We start from the raw sequence: 20058 nt of genomic DNA, 5'->3' as shown, positions 1-20058 counted from the left end.
TTACAAAGGAATGGGGTTGTGGTCCCTTAAGGCTAATTAATTCATTTATGGCCCAACAAGGCCTATTAGAGATAACTAGTACATTTTAGGTCCACTAAGGGTAAAATGAACTATTTTAGGCCCATATGGCCCAAAGGTTGAGTTTTATGAGTGTGGGTTCATTTAGAACCCAATTAGGGTCTTTAGGCCCAAAATAGTTCAAGTTGAAGGTTTATCGGTCCATTAGGCCCAATAAGAGAATCCTAGTCTGTAGTGAACTTGAACCGGGATGTCTAGGGTTTTCAACTCATAGATGAACATATGAGATGTATTGTATTAGGTTTTGACCTTCATTCAAGAGTTTAGATTCAAATGGATGACGTTGATTGAACATAGGGTATGATATTCACTTAGAGTATAAGCCTTACAATAGATGATGTTTTTATGAGAATAGAATTCCCTAGCTAAAATTGCTAGTTGTGACATCATCCCCCCGTTAGAGGGAATTTCGTCCCGAAATTCTTTCGAAATATAGGATCACGAATGAGAGAATAGGTGACGGTATTTCTGTTTCATCTGGTTTTCGCATTCCCATGTGAATTCTGGTTCATGCTTGGCATTACATCGAACCTTCACAATTGAAATGCGACTTTGTTTTTGTATGCTTTACTTCCCTGTCCATGATTTCGACCGGTTCTTCGATGAACAGGAGATTCTTGTTTATCTCGATCTCTTTCAAAGGAATGACAGAGTCTCATCTGGTAGGCACCCTTTTTAGATTCGAGACGCTGAACACGGGGTGTACGTTGCTGAGTTTGGCAGGTAGCTGCAGCCTATAAGCCATTTGACCAATCCGGACAAGAATCTCAAATGATCTAATGTATCACGGGTTCAGTTTTCCTTGTTTCCCATAGCGAATCATTCCCTTACAAGGAGAGTCCTTTAATAACGCGCGATCCCCGACTTGACATTCTAATGGCTTACGCCGCTTGTCAGAATAGTTATTCTGTCGGTCTCGTGATGCTTGAAGTTGAGATTTGATTTGGATTATCTTCTCTGTTGTTTCACAAATGGTTTCTGGTCTCGTGAGAGTACTGGCAAGTGATATGTATTTTCGACCATAAAAAGTTTCGAAAGGAGCAACCTTGATGCTCATGCGATAGCCGTTATGGTATGAAAATTCAATCAAAGGCAACTGGGTATCCCATGACTTTTTGAATTCAAACTCCCAAACTTGGAACATGACTTCGAATGTTTGAATGGTCCGTTCGCTTTGGCTATTGGTTTGAGGGTGGTAAACAACGCTCGTGTCTAGCTATGTTCCCATAGCCTTCTGAAGTGACTGTCAAAATCTTGAAGTAATTCCGTTATCCCGATCCGAGATAATAGATACTTATATTTCATGGAGTCTCACGATCTCTTTGATATAGGTCCATGTTAATCTTTCCGTCTTGTTTGATTTCTGTATTAGCAGGAAATGGGCAAATTGGGTTAACCTATTGACGATCACCCGGATAGCGCCCAACTCAACTCTTATAACAATAAGCTTCGTCTTTTGACTTCGAGAGTTTTACCCATCCATGCAGTGCTTCCTCCGTGATATTCTCCAACTTTGATGCTTTCAAGGCCGGTCGTAGGTGTTGACATGGTTTTGTTCTTACTTCGTGAGCAGATAATGAAAAGGCTGACTAGGAATGGTTGAGAAAATTCAGTTTGTGGGGTCCATGAATACCGTGGGAGCATTCATTAGACCGAAGGGTATTACAATGAAGTTGAAATGGTCGTGACGAGTTCGGAAAGCAATTTTTGGAATGTCCTCTTCTCGGACTCGGAGCTGATGGTAACCGGATCTTAGATCTATTTTAGAGAAGTAACTAGCTCCTTGGAGCTTGGCCAAATAGGTCGTCAGTCCGAGGGAGCGGGTATCGATTTTTGATAGTGAGCTTATTCAATTTCCTAAAATCGATGTACCTTCTGAAGGATCCGTCTCCTTGAAGAACAAGATCGGAGCTCTCCAGGGTGAGAAGCTTGGTCTGATGGATCCTTTGCTCAAAAAAAAAATTCTTGATTGACTGGATAACTTCTGAATTTCGGTGGGAGTCAACCTATAGGGTGAATTGGCAATTGATGTGGTTCTCAGTATTAGGACAGGAAGGGGTTTCGATGCCATATGGGTCATCGTGGATCGACTGACCAAGAGTGCCCACTTTTTGGCCATTCGGGAGAGCTCATCGGCCAAGCTATACGTCCGCGAGATTGTCGCGCAGCATGGGGTTCTGGTCTATATAGTCTCAGACAGTGATGTTCGGTTCACCTCCCGATTCTGGCAGAAGTTCCACGAGGAACTGGGCACACGGTTGCATTTCGGTACAACCTATCATCCGCAGACGGATGGCCAGATTGAGCGGACCATACAGACTCTTGAGGACATGTTGAGAGCATGTGTTATTGACTTCTGTGGGAGCTAGGACTCCTACCTACCCCTCGTTGAGTTCTCATACAATAACAACTTTCATTCCAGCATCGCCCCGCCTTATGAGTTGTTGTATGGGAGGAGATGTCGCACCCCGGTCTGTTGGGGTGAGGTGGGTCACAGGGTGATGGGTCGGACCGAGGTAGTTCTGCAAACTACCGAGAGGATTCAGCAGATCAGACAGCGATTGCAGACCGCTCATAGTCGACAGAAAAGTTATGTTGACCGGCGTCGATCTGAGTTGGAGTTTCAGGTCGGTGATATGGTGCTCCTGAAGGTTTCACCCTGGAAGGGTGTGATCCGTTTCAAGAAAAGGGGAAAATCGAGTCCTCGATTTATTGGACCAGTTCGAGTTGTTGTCAGGGTTGGCAAAGTTGCTTATAGACTGGATCTTCCACAGGAGCTCAGCCAGATTCACAACACTTTTCACGTTTACCAGTTGCTGAAGTGCATATTGGATGAGGATGCGGTAGTGTCATTGGATGATGTCCAGGTTGACGAGCACCTGAACTACATGGAGCGGCTGGTGGCTATTTTGGAAAGGAAGATAAAAATTATGCGTAGCAAGGAAATAATTTTGGTGAAGGTGCAGTGGCGACATCGGAAGGGATCCGAGTGGAGTTGGGAGCCAAAGTCCGAAATGCGGGAGCACTACCCGGATCTTTTCGCTGCAGTAGACTTCGGGGACGAAGTCTAAGTCATGTGGGGGAGAGTTGTAACATCCTGAACTTCGTAGGTATACATCCTCTTCTGCAAGTTTCCAATTGTAGTCCCTGGAGTGTTTGAGTTGGGCCATGAGAAGTATAAGGACTAAAGTTGCCACTTTGAGTGGGGAAGGAGTACGTTGAGCGTACATAAGGGTACGTTGAGCGTACTAGGCACACCCTAGTACGCTGGGCGTACACTCATGTATGCTGGGCGTACTAATGTCTGGAGCAAACTCTAATATTTAGGGTTTGGGGACTATATAAACACCCTTATGGATCATTCCCTCTGATTATCCTCAGCCTCTAAAGCCTACATTCGTCCTCCCTAAACCCTAGCTCTTCTCTGTGGGTGTAAGCTTGTTTGGTGTGTGTTTTGGAGTGTTTCAAGAGAAGAACATTGCATCCAAGTGTTGGAGAAGAAGACCAAGTTCATAGATCTGAAGTTAGTTTGTGCTCAAAAAGCTCCTAAAGGTATAAAGTTCTAAACTTTATGCATATATGCTTAGATCTAATCATTTTACTTTATTAGAAGCATCTCTTGTCTTAAAAGCCATAAAGTGGTGTATTTTGTGTTATGGACGTAAAGAGCTGTCCTTCCAGGCTCTTGAAGGGACTTCGAGTGATAAAAATAAGGTCCCATTAGTTGTAAGTGTCCCATGCAAGAGAAATAAGGTCTTAATCGATTAAGACCAAGCATTTAGAACTTTATGGACGTCCAAAGTAATAAAGTTCGTGACTTTATGGACCCTGGGCATGTTAGGCCTCTGGATCTGAGATTAGGACTTAAGTGCTTAAGCCATTAAGCACTTAATAAGGTTTTGTCAAGAGATGGAGTACGCCAAGTATAAATCCAGTACGCCCAGTGTACTGGGTCAACCACCCCGATGGTGGTCAACATCTGGTCGAGTACGCCCCACGTACCAGAGGAGTACGCCCCGCGTACATCCTCTGTTGGGCCATTGACATTTTGGCTTCGGGTTTTGGGTTGTTTATGGACTAAAGGGGGTTTGGGCTTTTGTTGGGCTTAATAAATAAGATGTTATGGGCCAATTAGTGGTAGTGGATCATGGGTTAGGCCCAATAAGGAGATTGGGACCAATTTAGTAAATTGGGCCAATAGTGGACTTAGTATTTGGGCCTCTTAAACTTATACACCTTTGCCTTAGATAGCTTATATGTGTGTCTAAACAATTAAGACTAATTGCCAAACCTCACAATTCAAATCATGGAAAGGGATACCGTAACCATAATCGAATTCGAGAATGCAATTTTACAATCACTATTTTCTTAAAATCTTTCTTAGTGAAAGCATTTCCTCACAATCATTTTCATGAAGGAGGAAATCTTATGACACTTAGATTTAAACGGTGTATGTGTTCCTATCCATGTGAATTTGTTAACACCAAAGTTTACGATAAATTCAAACTCATATGGACCGAACTTTCTTAATATTTATTTCTTGCCCTATGGTAGCACAGCTGCCCACCATGTCTTCCAAGTAGTTAAGCATGTCACCTTTTTCCTATCAATGTATCTTTCATTGATTAAGGTGCTTTGCCTTTTATGCGTTCAAAATGAGAACTCATAGAACTCACATGCATAATTAACTCAATTGGAACAGCACAGAAACAAAATAACCTCAACTCGTGTGCTAGTGATGATCGATAAGGTTTATTTGATTTGTTTTTTAAACCTTTCAAGACCATTAAGACTCCCACAGACTCCTTGACATATAAGATTCTCTTTGTCAATAACCATTTCTTGACAAACAAATATTCAAGAGTTAGTGTAGTTTTTATCAAAACATTTCATAAATTGGTCCTAGTTAGTCTTTGTCTTATCCAAGACATCACAACTTTCCACATTTGATGAATGTTATAAACCTTCTTAATACTTATCACTCAATGTCACAATCTTAACTCTAAGACTTGTTTTGGAACGAAGTATGATTGACTTATTGATTTAACCATTTCTTCAATTCTTGATTCCTCTTCTTAGACATACAATTGTACTAAGACTCATTTAGAGGATCAATTGAGATATGGTTCTTAATCATTAAGACCTATCATAAAGCATAAAAGGTACTCTCCCATCTTCTTAGAATGGAGAAACTTTTATCTTTCTACCTACTTGATTCTATTATTCGTTCTGCTATTGATCTAAACCCTTTAATCAATTCAGAATTACACTTAATCTTGTAAGTATAATCATCTTTAGTAAATCATGATGAATATCTTTGTCACTCTTATGGTGGACTTGATCAACACGCAACTTTGTGTACTCGATCTCCAAGTCCTTCACTTGACACTTTGTCAATGAATTAGTCTAATTTCCAAATATGAAATTTCTCATTCATCGTGCAACCAAGTTGCATGATTCTAAATTTCTGTCCAATTGAAACTTGGGCGATGAGAAACTCTCCTTATTTGGTAAATTCTCGACTTTTCCATAAACACCATAAATAAGAATCATATCCATTTGTTGTAGAAATATGCAAACACCAATTTTCATAACGATTTCATTGCAAGGAAATAAACAAATAAATAAATAAGTCAAACAAAAATTTATTTTATTTATAAAAGCAGCGGAAAAAATTTGTCCTTACAATGCAAAATCCATTGAAAACTATGTATTTCAAAAGAAAATTTTCTAACAACTCTATCATAACTATCTAAGCTCAAAATCTAATCTTCAAGTCCATGCGATCAAGATCCATTCCTTGTGATTAGATTCATCTTGCTCTTTCACCAAGCTTCCTTTCTTTTCACCGATCCTGTAAAACATTCAAATGCAATCTTATTACATTATGTATTAAGAATTAATGAATAGGAACTTAATGGAGTTAGATAGTGGATTTTACCTGAAGCGCAACCATACTCTTTGACTCTCCCATCTTCTGGACTCTTCAGGCTCTTTGGGCAGACTTGTATCCAACGCCCTTTCTTTTAGCAGCAAACGCAGGTCGGTTCTCCTAGAACGTCCTCGGAAGCATGGTCGGTTGACTTTCCCAACAAATATGCTCCATTGCTTTGCCAAATCATTTCTAATTCAACAGCAATGAGCATGTAAGTTAGGTCAATGAGGTTGTCATCATGATCCATCATATAATACTTTCTTTTGAACTCATTATATGATTCAGGAAGTGACTGCAAAACCCAATTCACAGCCAACTCATCTGAGAATGATGCACCCAACATTATCAACCTATCAATGTGTGATTTCATTCCTAGAACGTGGGCACACACGGGTTTACCATCTTCATGTTTCATTTCCAATAGGGCTTTAGTGATATTGAACCTTTCAATTCTTCGATCTTGTGGGTTGGGGAGAACAATAGGAGGAGGAGGAGGAAGTGAAGCATGATTTTTCGTTCCTCGATTGAATCGTGGAATACCATCTTCATGTGGAATGCTTGTTCCACGAGATTTGGGAAGACCATATTTGTCGAACTTTGACATCTACAAAATAGGAGAAAAACAAATTCAAGTTAGTTGATTGATTGAGTCCTTAGTAAATCACCCAAATGAGATACTAAGGCTAGGACCCAACACAATATTCTACAACTCGTGAGAGGGATGTCGTAACCCTAATTGAAGAATATTTGAAGGTAAGTGAATGACGATTCACTAATTTTCACCACGAAAAACAAAAAAGAAATTTAAGTTTTAAATCTATGAAAACTCCTAGATCCTTTGAGATTCATTGAACTTTCAATGGCATGTTTAAATCTCGATATGCCCCTCTTATTTGTGACTGGGATGCCGAGGATCACAAAGCGGGTGTGAATAACCATGCAAACTTACATGGTGCCCTCACATGTTACAGTCACCTATTCGATGTGCCGGTAAAGCACACACGCTCCACCGAACTATGACAAACATTGAGTCACCCTTTTCCACCTTTGCTTAGAACCATTTAGTGTGCCGGTAAACCACACACGCTCCACTAACGTCTTCACAAGGGCACAAAGTGTAATTTCATTGAATTGCATCAATTCACTTTTGCCTAAGTAACTAAGATTGGGAATTTTATGAAAACATTTAGTTACTTTAATACTTTATTATACTTATAATGGAAGGTTTCATCCTATCCTACCCGTTCGGCTAACGACCCTCCACTAGTCAAGAGTGCGGTGGGTAAGAGTGGATACCCATTCAATCGCAATTTTATAGGCAATTTCCTTAAACACCCCTTATAGACTAGCTTCGTGAATGAGGCCTACTAATGGTAAGACTGACTTTTACTCATACATATATATATAATGTTAGACTTTTAATGTTATATATAGTATAGGGTGTATTTTACACTTTTAAAATACTAGGTGGTCTAATTTAACAATTATACCTTTAATTCAATTAAATTGTAAACCTAAACTTTTATGGATTTATTAATCTTCTTTTAATTATACACTTTAATTGATTAATAAAACCATAAGGGTGTGATTTGAACTTTTTCAAAACTATACTAGAGTTTTAGAATTTAACATTCCTAATTAAACTTTTAATCAACTTTTAAATTCCAAAACTTGAGGGCAAGTTTTGAAACATTTCAACACATTAGGGTTTAGAATTTAAATATACATCAAAATTAAACCATTTAATCAAAATTTAAATTCCAAAACTTGAGGGCAAGTTTTGAAACCTTTTTCAAAACATTAGGGTTTCAACTATTTAAATTTCAAAACAGCAAAACTTTTGGGGTTCAAATTTAAACTATAAAACCTAAAGGGGAAAATATGAAACTTTTCATAACACCAAGGATCAAATAATAAATAATTCAAATTAACATTTAATCACATAATTATCCATATTTGATTTATTTAATGATTTCTTGCAAAACAATTTATCAATTTACTCAAAATAATTAATCAATTATCTTATAAGGAAACAATTATCTTATTAATTGATAAATATCTTCAGTTAGATCAAAATTATAGTCAAATATATCATATAATCGGATTAATATTGATCTAACATGATAAGGTAACTATCCATAAGCAAAAACAGCAAGAAATCCCGAAATACCCTCCATCTGACGAGTTGACTCGGCGAGTCAGGCTTGGACTCGGTGAGTCTGCATGGACTCGGCGAGTTCAGCCATGGACTCAGCGAGTCCAGCCTCCAGAAACCCAAAAAAACAAATTTTCCAGTTATACAATGCATCAATACAATTGAAACCAAGCTAGTCTCTGATACCACTGATGGGTTTTGGTCATAAGACATCCTATGTGCTCATACAAACCCTAATGCTTGGATCTAGGTTTCTCTATTGTACATGCTTTGAATCCAAGACTATAAACCCTAATTCTAGCATACAAGTAATCATATTAAATATTAGAATAGGTTTATAATGTTACCTTGATTGTTATGTAGCAATAACAATCCCAATTCCTCCTTGAATTGACTTTGGAAGGCTTAGAGTCACAAGTGTCACTCCTCTAATGGCTTACAAACACCAAGAGCAAATGGAGAAGGTATAAAGAGAGAGGAGAGAGGTAGGAATTCGTCCTTAGGACTTCTTGGGAAGGCTTAGACGAATTCATGAGCCTTAGGGGGTTTATATAGGTGTAAAGATTAGGGTTTTAGTCCTTATCCTTATCTAGTTGCTTGCCCACCAAGCAACCATAAGATAAGTCTTAGAAACCCTTATCCTAGTCGAATTCTAAGGCATTATCTCCTTAAATTCGTTCACCCTATATTTAAGATAATCCTTACCTTATTTTGTAACTATCACATAATTACAATTCAGCCCCTCTAGTTTAATTAATTACACTTGATCACAAAATTAATTCTTAATTAATTATTGACTAATATTAATTAAACAAATATGATTTCTCCTTTAATATATTATTCTTATAACATATTAATAAATCATAATAACTTCTCTCTCTATTTATTTCTCCAATCAAGTTGCTTTGGTGAAGGCAACCCAAAAGGACCATGCACCATCGGGTCAAGTACATACCAAAATAGTTATGGACTTAGACACTAATCCAACAGTATCCACCTAATGGCTAACTCTCATCACTCGGAATCCCATATTGCACAAAGCAAGCAACATTCAGACAAGGGGAAAATCTAACCACAACATACTCAAGCAATCATATCCACATAGCAAGAATCTGAACTAGCATGCAACACAAACTCATAAAATCAGGCATAACCTAAACAGGCTATCCTACTACTGTCTAATCAACACCATCATGCAGCTCAAAGCACATATAATAGGCACATAAGGCATCCTCCCTAGATCCTTAGTCCTAATGTAGCATGCTGTTCTACTAAATAATACTCATAACATAAACTAGTATGGATATTTTGGGGTACTTACTTGAGCTCAGTTGATTTCATGCACCACACCCTTTTTCTCTTTTCAAAGTTCTTTTCTTTTTGAATTCTTTTTGCTTTTCTAAAACTGTTTTCCTTCTCAAAACTCTCTTTTTACAAAACTATCTTTTCATTTTGAAAACTTCTATACCAATTCCTCAATTTGAGTTCAGACACACCCGAGAGCATGTCCGAATCCCTTAAACCAAGGCTCTGATACCAACTTGTAACGTCCCAAAATTCAAGACTAAAAATTTCTTTTAATAAATCATTACTTAAAGCAAAGTGATCAATCCAAAACATAATCAGAGTATTAATTTCTAAAACACATGTTCGTTATCAGAGTAAACATTCTCAGGCTATCTAATCTATGGTGTGTGCCATGCGATCACCCCGAGCTCTTCCCTCCGCTACCGGAAGTACCTGAAACCAAAACTAAAAATCGTAAGCACGAAGCTTAGTGAGTTCCCCACCCTACCACATACCATGCATAACCACATACTGCACATACTGGGCCACGCCCGCTATACTAGGCCTCGCCCCCTACCTCGGGCCTCGCCCGCTACAAGGCCCCGCCGCTCCAGGCCCCACTTGGCTTCGAGCCCCACTCGGATACAGATCTGTTTCACTTAGGCCTTGCCTGTCACAGGGCCTCGCCCACTAACATATAATAGCACATAAACATATCACATCACATCACATAAGCTAAACACATACTAACAGATCTTGTCCTAAGGCCTTGCCTGTCTCTGGGCCCCGCCCTTGTCCTGTTACTGATGAGTCATGGAACCCCATCCATACTCCTGCTGATAATGAGGTACGGGCCCAGCCCACCCTCACTCCTTCCCTATCTTGGGCCTCGCCCCTGATCTGCTGCTAATGAGATGTGGAACACCATCCACACTCTGCTATTGGTGAGTTACGGGACCTCGCACACACTCACATCCCTACCAGGCACATACAAGTATCACACATACAATAAGTATAAACTATCATATAAACCATTCCTTGGGCACCCGCCCGCTATCATTAGACCTCGTCCTGAATATCATACTAGCATACTGTGCCTAGGGCTAACCCCCGGGTCTTCTACTCATACTACATAGGCCGACATTGTGGCCACAAACCCATTCACACAAAAGGGAAACTCACCTGCACTGGCTGAACATGCTGATGATCCCACTAGCTGCTGCCCGACAACTCACTGAACTCCTGCTCCACTAGCTCCCCGAGCGACCAATATCAATGCAACACTTAGTCTAACTGACCCCCGAAAGACAACCAAGTCAACTCTGGTCAAAGTCAAGGTCCTGGTCAAGGTCAACCATCCAGGTCAACCCTACTCGCCGAGCCACCCTACTGACTCGTCGAGTTCATATGTTCAAAGTCCTTCCATTCGTGATTCGACTCACCGAGTCAGTCCATGACTCGCCGAGTCTACCGATTCCCGAGTCCTGACCTGTCCAACTCACCGATATTCCACTTGACTCACCGATTCGAGTCTCAACTCGAAGGGTTTGGGGTTTCGTGACTTGAGTCGCCGAGTCTAAGAACAGACTCGCCGAGTCCAAGACAACCTTCAACAGACTCGCCGAGTTGTTCTTCCAACTCGCCACGTTCCTGCCCAACTTCATCCGACTCGACGAGTTGTTCATCCCACTCGTCGAGTTCCTCCAAATCTTCATGGCACTCGCCGAGTCCACTGAAAGGACTCGCCGAGTGCATTCAGATCTTCATACATGCAGAGGACTTTTGAGTCATGCATGGACTCCAAACTGTAGATCTACCCTTCCCAAGCCTATTCCTCACGTAAAGTTGCAAACTTTACGTGTAAAGAAGGAGATCTAGGCTAAATACACCATAAACTAGGTTTTAAGGCACAGAGGCTCCATAATCAACTCAAGGGCAGATACTTTATGCTTCTCAGGACCAAAATGTGCTTAGATCCGAAGTAGCAACTTCAGATCTGGCTTCTAACTCAAATGGATACTAATCATGGCTAAAAAGCCCCAAAACTCACACATAGATCTAGGTGCAAAGGAGTCCAAGAACTAGTTTATTACCTCCAAATGTTCAGAAATATCTTCCCAAGCCCAGATCTATAGCTCCTTCTTGCACCTCCAAGATCCTTCTTCCTTCTCCAAGCTTTAATGCACTCTTCAAGGCAATAATTGGCTCAACAATGGATATGGCGGCTAGGGTTTGGTGATCTGGGTTAGAGAGGCAGTAAAGGAACCCTAGGGAAGAGAATGAGGCGCTTAAATAGGTCCAAGTCCCGAATTTAGGGTTTTCCTCGTACAGACCAGACTCGCCGAGTCTCCTTGGTCGACTCGCCGAGTTGGTCACTTACTCCTTGACCCGGGTCCCGCTCGGACTCGCCGAGTTCCTCCTTGGACTCGCCGATTCGTCCCTTAAAATTAGGGTTTTCTTTCCTTTCTTGGCCTTCCTGACTTTGGGTGTTACACTTTAACATCATGTTATTTCAATGACGAGCTAGAGTTGTCAATAGACTATGAACTGTTACGCCTTGATGACAACCAACGAAGTCTTGTTGATATGACTGTGTTAGAAATTATTGGTGATTTTTAACGTGTGAAAGACTTAATAGTATATATTGGAGGTCCTATTAGTGCCTTATGTTGTCAAGGAGTGTAGAAGCTAGTTGTGTATAATATACACACAACTTCTCGTTATGACAATGCCTGAAGATTTACAAATATATATATATATATATATATATATATATATATATATATATATATATATATATATCAACACAATGGATATCATCGAAGAAGCACGTATGAACGGAGTAACAATAAAAGAACGAGTGGAAATTACCGATATTGTGTCCTGCCTAGTGCCTAATTAAGAACTACATAGATGTTGTTTGTTATTGTTATACGTATTGTATGTTGGTACTTTGGGGGAAAGCTCACTAAGCGTTGACTTATAGTTTTGGGTTGTGTTTCAAGTACCTCAGATGATCACGGGAAGGCAAATGCGTGATTGTGCACCTCCTTGTGTTTTGGACTTATATTTTGGGAAAACTCTGATATTAAACATGTTTGAAAACTATATTGTAAACAATTATGATTTGGGCTGGTTTTAAAAGCTTAAATTTTTGATTAATTTTATGGATGTTACACATAGTTATTTTCTGCTTACACATATATTACAAGTATTCGAAATGCTTAATTGTTATGTGTGATGTTTAACCGTGTTTAATATATATGTGTAATATGATATAGTTGTTAATTAATTAAACCATATATAAATTATTATACTTAAAATATGATTGGGTGGTGAAGGGTTGTGTGAAATAAACGATGAGGGGATGTGATAGGTTAGTAAAGGGCCGAGTAAAATAATAAATGAGAGGCTAACTTAAGGATTGTGCGAAATAAAGAGTTGTGACCCGCTGTGCTATAAACTAAAGTACTATTGTACTGATGTGCCTAGTCATATAGGAATATAATAGTTAGTAAAATGGTGTAAAAAATAATGATTTGCGACCTGCTATGCTATGACCAATGTACTACTATATTGTTGCGCCTAAATGTTTTAGGGAATGATAAATGAAAAGTGTTGATGATAAAGATCCTTTAGGAAGGATCCATCGAGATTATCATTTAAAGATTAGGAAGTGAGAATAACGGAAATGGGTAACTGTTATTTGTTTGCTGATAAATATATAATTAAAGATTATTATATTGTAGGTTGAAAATCCTATGTACTCACTTGGTTTTCCAACCCGACACACTAAATTTATTTGTATCACATGTATTTAAATAAAGATACTTGGATAATGATGTATGTGCCTACTGAGAGATTCAGGGAGATGTAGACCATTAGTATATTGAGATGTTGTAAGTCTCCGTTTATGCTTATGTTTCTTGTATCAATTATGACATCCTAGGCTTTTAAAATATAAAATCTTCTAAAATGCCTTGATTTTGATATTATATCATGTCAAGGATATTTTGGGACCAATTCTGCAATAACAAATGTTTTAAATAAGCATAAACAAAAAATTTTAAAATAACCGTAAAAATGGGGATGTCACAGTTCCACACTCCACAACCAATCCTTAGATCCATAAGATATGATGCTCTAGGGACTCTGGAGGACCATAAAGTTGCCAACTTAAATCCATCCATTCTCTTAAATCAAAACCAGGAACCAAAAGGGACTTAAACAACTTAGATTTGAGAGATTAAACCATAAAGGTTGAAGCTTGAATCCTATGTTGCTTGCTTGATCCTTGCACCAATTCTCCCCCTACTTCCTTTAAAGAGCACCAAAACCACCAAAATGAGCTAAAACCATCAAGAGGGATTAGGGTTATGGTTTTATGAGGTTTGAGGGTGATGGAGGATGATAAAGGACCCTAGATTTGAGTTATTGGGGTTTAAATATTAAGGAAACCCTAAGAGATCATGAGCTTGGGTTGCAACCTTCCTCACAATGTGACCATACTCTTGTTACGTCGTGACGTGCTTCCCGGATACATGTTTCTCCTTGGACTCGTCATGTCGTAACCACCCTATGGTTACATCGTGACACTCGATTTTCCCCAAAAACCATGATTTTGACTCCTTAATGCCTTAAAGTGATCCATTATGGAAAATGAGTGTTACAATAGATTTTGTCCTCGAAATCATTCTTTACAACTTTCTCTACCACACCATTCGACCCTGCTGAACTTCCTGAATTCCAAATAAAACTGAGAACTCATTTCTCATAGATGACCGCCTTCCGACACTGCTATCGAAGCCCAATCTTATCAAAAATCACATACCCTGACGAAGAACGAACCTTAATACTCCGCCCTTAGCCAACAAAAGAGACCATAACTGCTCTGCCCGAAAACTAAAAATCCTAAACCATGTCTGACTTCCTGACAGACAAAACCATTCCATACCCCATCCATAATGACTCTACTTTGCAACTCGAACCGAACAAACCCTTCTGACCATGAGTTATCTCGCTGATAACTAGAAAAAACAAAATCCCTGACCAGTCACCGATGTCAATAACCTTTCGCTCGAAATGATGGTGACTCACAACATGAGTCTCAACCATTGGCGCCAAACCAACACGTACCGCACATCCTGTTAAACAAAAATTTGCATATTCGATCTAACGGGGATCTCTGCGCCTGATCCCACATTGTCTAGGAAGGAGAACGAAGCATTTTCTTATAAGGGGTATGGATACCTTCCCCTATCACAACGCGTTTTAAGTCGTGAGGGCAGTAGATCCTATAAGAACTCTACAATTAAGCGTGTCGAAGCGAGAGTAATTCAGGAACGGGTGACCCCCTGGGATTTTTTTGTGTCGGGAGCCTAAATCAAACAATATTTTAATATGTGCTACATGGGGATGTTACAAATAGTATTAGAGTCGGGGCACGGGTCGATGTGTTCGACGAACGTCTAACACTTTAAATGGGGGTGAAGGTGGGTTGCACCGGATCCCACATCAGCTGGGAAAGAGAACGAAGTCCTTATAATGGGTGTGGATACATTCCCTATATCAGTGTGTTTTAAAGCCGTGAGAGCAGTAGACCTCATAAGAACTCTACTTTTAAGTGTGCCCCGCACGAGAGCAATTCATGGATGAGTGACCCCCTAGGAAGTTTTCGTATCAGGAGCCCAAAGCGAAGAATATTGTGATACATGCCAGAGGGGGATGTTACACTTCAAGTCAAAATTTGACTTATGTATTAATTAGTTTCTTCATTTGGAGTTTCTCCAAAAGGTAATAAAGGCTTGAACAGGGGTGATGCTTAGGATTGAAACGAAGTTGAATGGAGTGTGGGTGATGACATGAAATAGAGTTGAATGAAAGAGATAAACAATCATTGAATGGTTCAATAAAAAGAACAAAGTGGTGATTAGAATTGAATATGTGTTCAATGGGTTGTGAGTGTTGTTGTATATATGTTTAATGGATGATCTGACAATCCATTGAACTTTATAGAGTTCAATGGATTTTGGATGCCCTAAATCATAGCATGAGATTTTTTGTGTAAAATTGGCTATATAGAGTGTACTATGTTTTACTTTTGTTGAGAACTCTCCACTACAATGCTAGGTTTTACCTTGTATAAAAAGAGGTAAGCACATTGATTCATTTTCTCGATTATGGACTTGTGGTATGTATGTTTATATAGAGAAGCCCTCTTCCCCTAACATTAAGAATGGCACTTGTTAACAATTCTATGTTTCTTGTAATAATGATGCCTCCTAGAGGTCCAGGACTTTACTTAGCAGCCTCATGAGTTCGCTATTAATCAGAGATGCACAAAAGATGTCTCAAGAGTGAACACGAACCCCGACAGTATAACCTCTAATTTGATATTTGCTATTTCTTTAACTAATTCTTTTTATTTTTTCCATCCGTGCAAAGTATGGCTTTCATTGCACAACGCATATCTAAATCCATCGCACATCACCTGAAGTGAAGGGATGGAGATATAGTCAATCCATTGGAGCTGCATCTGAAACTGATGAAAGAGAGAAATTGTGGGATGTTAGAAAGTTTCAAAAACTTTTTGGTAGTTTAATAAATTTTACTATGATAAAATCAGAGATTGCTTAATCCATCAGTGTGCTTTGGCAATTGGCGGTTTATAAAATGTTCAAGAAGTCCTCAATTAGTAGCAGCAAAATGGAAATTAAACAATCAAGAAGTAAATCACATGTCAAGAAAAGAAAACAAGCATTTGCAAGGAAACATGAGGCAAAATAATCAAAATCGAAATAATGAACAAGATTTTTGGATTTTTCCATGTGAAATGGCAGGAAAGGGTGCGATGAGGTGCGCTTTACATTACAAATAATGTTTATATGTTAATGAAACTAGACATTTGAACGCTTTCACTTCTTTTATTGTATCGGATCTTCATACATATTATTCATGACAATGGCAGCTTCTTCACACACACTAGAAAATGTTGCTTGCATCACATCCCTCTTTGATACAGGTTGCTCAGTCACCAATCCTTCAACATGCTGCAGCTTTTTTACTAATTTTTCAATTTTCTCTTGCTTCATCTCAAAGTGCGATTGCATTTCCAATGGTGATTGTGCCCACAGCCTTTTAACTTGTGCTTTGCTATGTTCATGCCACTTTATCCTGAGGCTCTCCATTGGTTGTTCCATATAAGCCTTGTTAGTATTGCAAAGTGGTTTACAATGCTGAAAGAGCACCCGTGATTCTGCAACAAGCTCTTGTGCTGATACGATATTCCTCATAACTCTAATATCCTGCAGCGTTTGGCATGATCATCATCAATTTCCAACATAGATTCCTTTAATAATACGGATGCATATAACCTACCACATTGTTTTTTCTTAGAAAAATTAAGCAAAAGTAGAAACTGGCAAATAGGTAGAGAACAAGTTGAAAGTTATCCAAAATGTATTCATATGCATACAACTTACTAAGTTGCTTCATTAAAAAAACTTTGCCTAGTATTGTAAAAACTATTTATAAAACCCAAAAACATGAGCACAAATTAGGAAAAATGTATTGCATTCATACGATACCTCACACGAGATCATTGTGAAGATGGTACTTGGAGTTGCTTTCTCGTGTGCTTGTGCCTCCAAAGAAACCCTTCCCGGGTAACTCGGTGTAAACTTTAAAATCTTGAAACCAGAAAACTGAGAAGGTTGATGTGAGGTTTGTCCCATGGATGAAGAAAGAACCTGCAGAAAACATAACAAAAGAAGCTTATATATCGTACAAGAGTTTTTCCATAAGAATCTTTGCAAGTTGCATATTATAATGGACATCAAGGACCAATACCTCGAGAAGCCTCCAGTTAAGTATAAGAAGTTTGACACTGTGAAGCTGTTTAAGCAGACGAACTATTTTATGAGCATCTCTTAGGAGTGGGCAAAAAATACAGAGATTCACCTTCTCCAAAGAATGGAATGCTTGTGTCGAAATCCCCAAAGGATCATCACCTTTCATAACCAAGGAGGTTAGGCCAGGTGCAGAAATTGTAAGAAACTTCATATTGCAACAATTAATAGTGAGATTCTTGAGTTGAGGTGCAACCACATTCACACCCTTCAAACACATATCTTCAAATGTGAGATTAGAAAGTCGAAGATTACAAATACTGAAAACATTCATTCCAATCATTCTGAGTCGTGTTAGGGTGAGACTTTCAAGTTGGTGCACTTGGAGAAAAGATCAATGCGCTTATCAGAGTCAGACAATGTGATACGATCAAGATGCAATGTTGTTAAAGCTGGTGTGGCAGAATAGGAAGGAGAATGATAATGAAGTCCCAACAAATCAAGGTGATTGAGAGGTGGAGAGCTAAAGAGAGAAAGAGGAGATCCAACATTACTCTCAAAGCCGCATGTAACAGTCAGTATTTGAATATTGAGAGACAATGCATAGTCTAGAATGCTATTGACAAACGAATATCTAAGCCTTTTCCAAGAAAAGAGATTGAATGAAGACAAGTGTATTTGATTATTGCGACGAGACATTTCATCATAAACAAAGTTGGAGAAGTCAGGCACATTTAAGAAACAGATATAGGGCGATGAAGTCCAGATAGATCTCCATCTTGATGACAAAACACTCACTCCAATAGCCTCTCTCACGCTAATAAAAGAGAGGATTTTATGGATAAGTTCGTCTGGCAAGCTACTTAGTCTATCCTCTTCTACATTCATTATTTTGTTAACATGATCAGATTTAGCATTCACGTGCATCATCCTCCTTTTTGCCTCCAAAAACTGCAATGAAATAGAATGCAACAGATTTAGCATTCACGTGCATCATCCTCATCACCTTGTATGGTTTAACTTCTCTACAATCATAAATTATTCTCATTAATTTGGCTATTGATTGCTATTTATCACACAGTGCTTTCAAAACTGATGAATTTACAATCAGGAAAAGATTAGTAACTTAACTATGACATATATGGTGGTCGGCAACCCAAAAGAAAACAGAAAATCAGTCCAAACTGTTCCCAATTCAATTGATGACAATCAGTAAAAGAAGAATGCGATTATTACATGCACAATACTTAGGTAGCAAACAGAATGAGCAATTCAGACAATATATGCTACATGGACGACATCCGGCTAGGTTTTTCTCGAGAAAGCCTACCTTTTTAATGAAAACTTAAGACGCTGGAAGATCGACTTGCACATAGAGAGATTGGATTGCGAATTGTTAGAACATTCGTATGTGCTTACATTATCCCTATTAAAAAATAGTTTTAATATCTCATGACATGTGCCTCCTAATCAATACATATTTTATTCTTTTTTTGTTATGTGTCACCTTATTAAACATCTTAATTAATGCATGCCACTTGTCAACCTATTAATTCTCTATTTCAAATTTTAAAATTTTCACTTTAATTACAATAAATTAATAACAATGCAATAAAAATTAAAATAAAATTAATACAAATTATAAGGTGATATAATTTCACATATTTATTTAAATTAACGATTATAATTTATTAATAACTTTATGTTCTAACTATTAAAGTTTAATTAATTTTATAGCCATAGTTTCACGGGTTATAAACTAGTTAATAGTATATATATAAAAGGGTCTCTGAATTGGATAATAAATCAGGGTCCATGAAAAGTGGTAAATTGGGCCCGACATGTACTTCATCTCCTTATGTTTTTAATCACCAAATTACAAATAATATAATTAAAAACGGCAAAAGATAATTTAGCTTAATCTTTTAACCATTTGGCAAGAAATAGCCAAAAAAAAAAACCAAAATAGCCTATGAAATGGCAATGGGTTTTCGTGGGCTGCGATTTTGGTAGGGCGTTGTGCACGTGGGAATGGAATGACTCATTAAGAACGTGGGGTTTTCATTCATGAGGGTACCCTGTTTTTTTCTCATTCCATTACCTCGTATGAGAATATCTTCCAATTTTGCCCTCAATCTCCATCAAGATCAGAAGAAATTATTTTATGTATCGCTCAAAATCAGCCGACGTAATCTCCACTTTATCAAAAACTTCTAGCAATTTAGGGGGTGTTTGGATAGGAAAAAAAGAGGGCGCTTATTCCCACAATAAGCTAACTTTGAGTGTTTTGATAAAATCTAGCTTATTAAGCTAAATAAGCTAATTTTAATAAGCATCTCTCCACATGCTTATTGCTTATTGCTTATTCCCACCACAAATAAGTTAATAAGCAATAAGCTAATAAGCTAATCCAATCACCCCCCTTAATCCTTATCGCACCAAATCAGCCACCAGATCATTAACAACAAACGTGCTAGTTCTCTATACAGGAAGCTGTAGAGTATCTTGTATGGCTGTATCCCAAAGTTTTTATTTTCAAATGAACTCTGAAGGTTAACATATGTTTTACTTTTAATTTTATTAAACATAATTCATGTACTCGTTTATTTTGTCGGTGTTCAATTTTATGTATCGCTGAAGTAGATTTATATATCGATGAATCATAATTTCGTATCTTGTGCTTTTCTTGTTGCGTCTTTTTTTTTGTTCTCTAAAAACAAATGAACTTTGTTAATTTTGAGAAATTGGAATTTTAA

The 20058-nt window shown here is 38.3% G+C and overlaps 1 pseudogene; it reads right to left on the bottom strand.

Moving 5' to 3' along the window:
• Positions 1-16978: 16978 nt before the first annotated feature.
• On the bottom strand, positions 16979-18286 carry LOC145095114 (F-box/LRR-repeat protein 25-like; annotated as a pseudogene).
• Positions 18287-20058: the final 1772 nt, after the last annotated feature.

Source organism: Lactuca serriola, chromosome 3 (assembly GCF_051521515.1).
Source record: "Lactuca serriola cultivar US96UC23 chromosome 3, Lser_US96UC23_V15, whole genome shotgun sequence".
In the NCBI taxonomy this organism is placed as follows: Eukaryota; Viridiplantae; Streptophyta; class Magnoliopsida; order Asterales; family Asteraceae; genus Lactuca; species Lactuca serriola.
The sequence above is the reverse complement of the archived record's forward strand: the minus strand, read 5'-3'. Positions and strand labels throughout refer to the sequence as shown.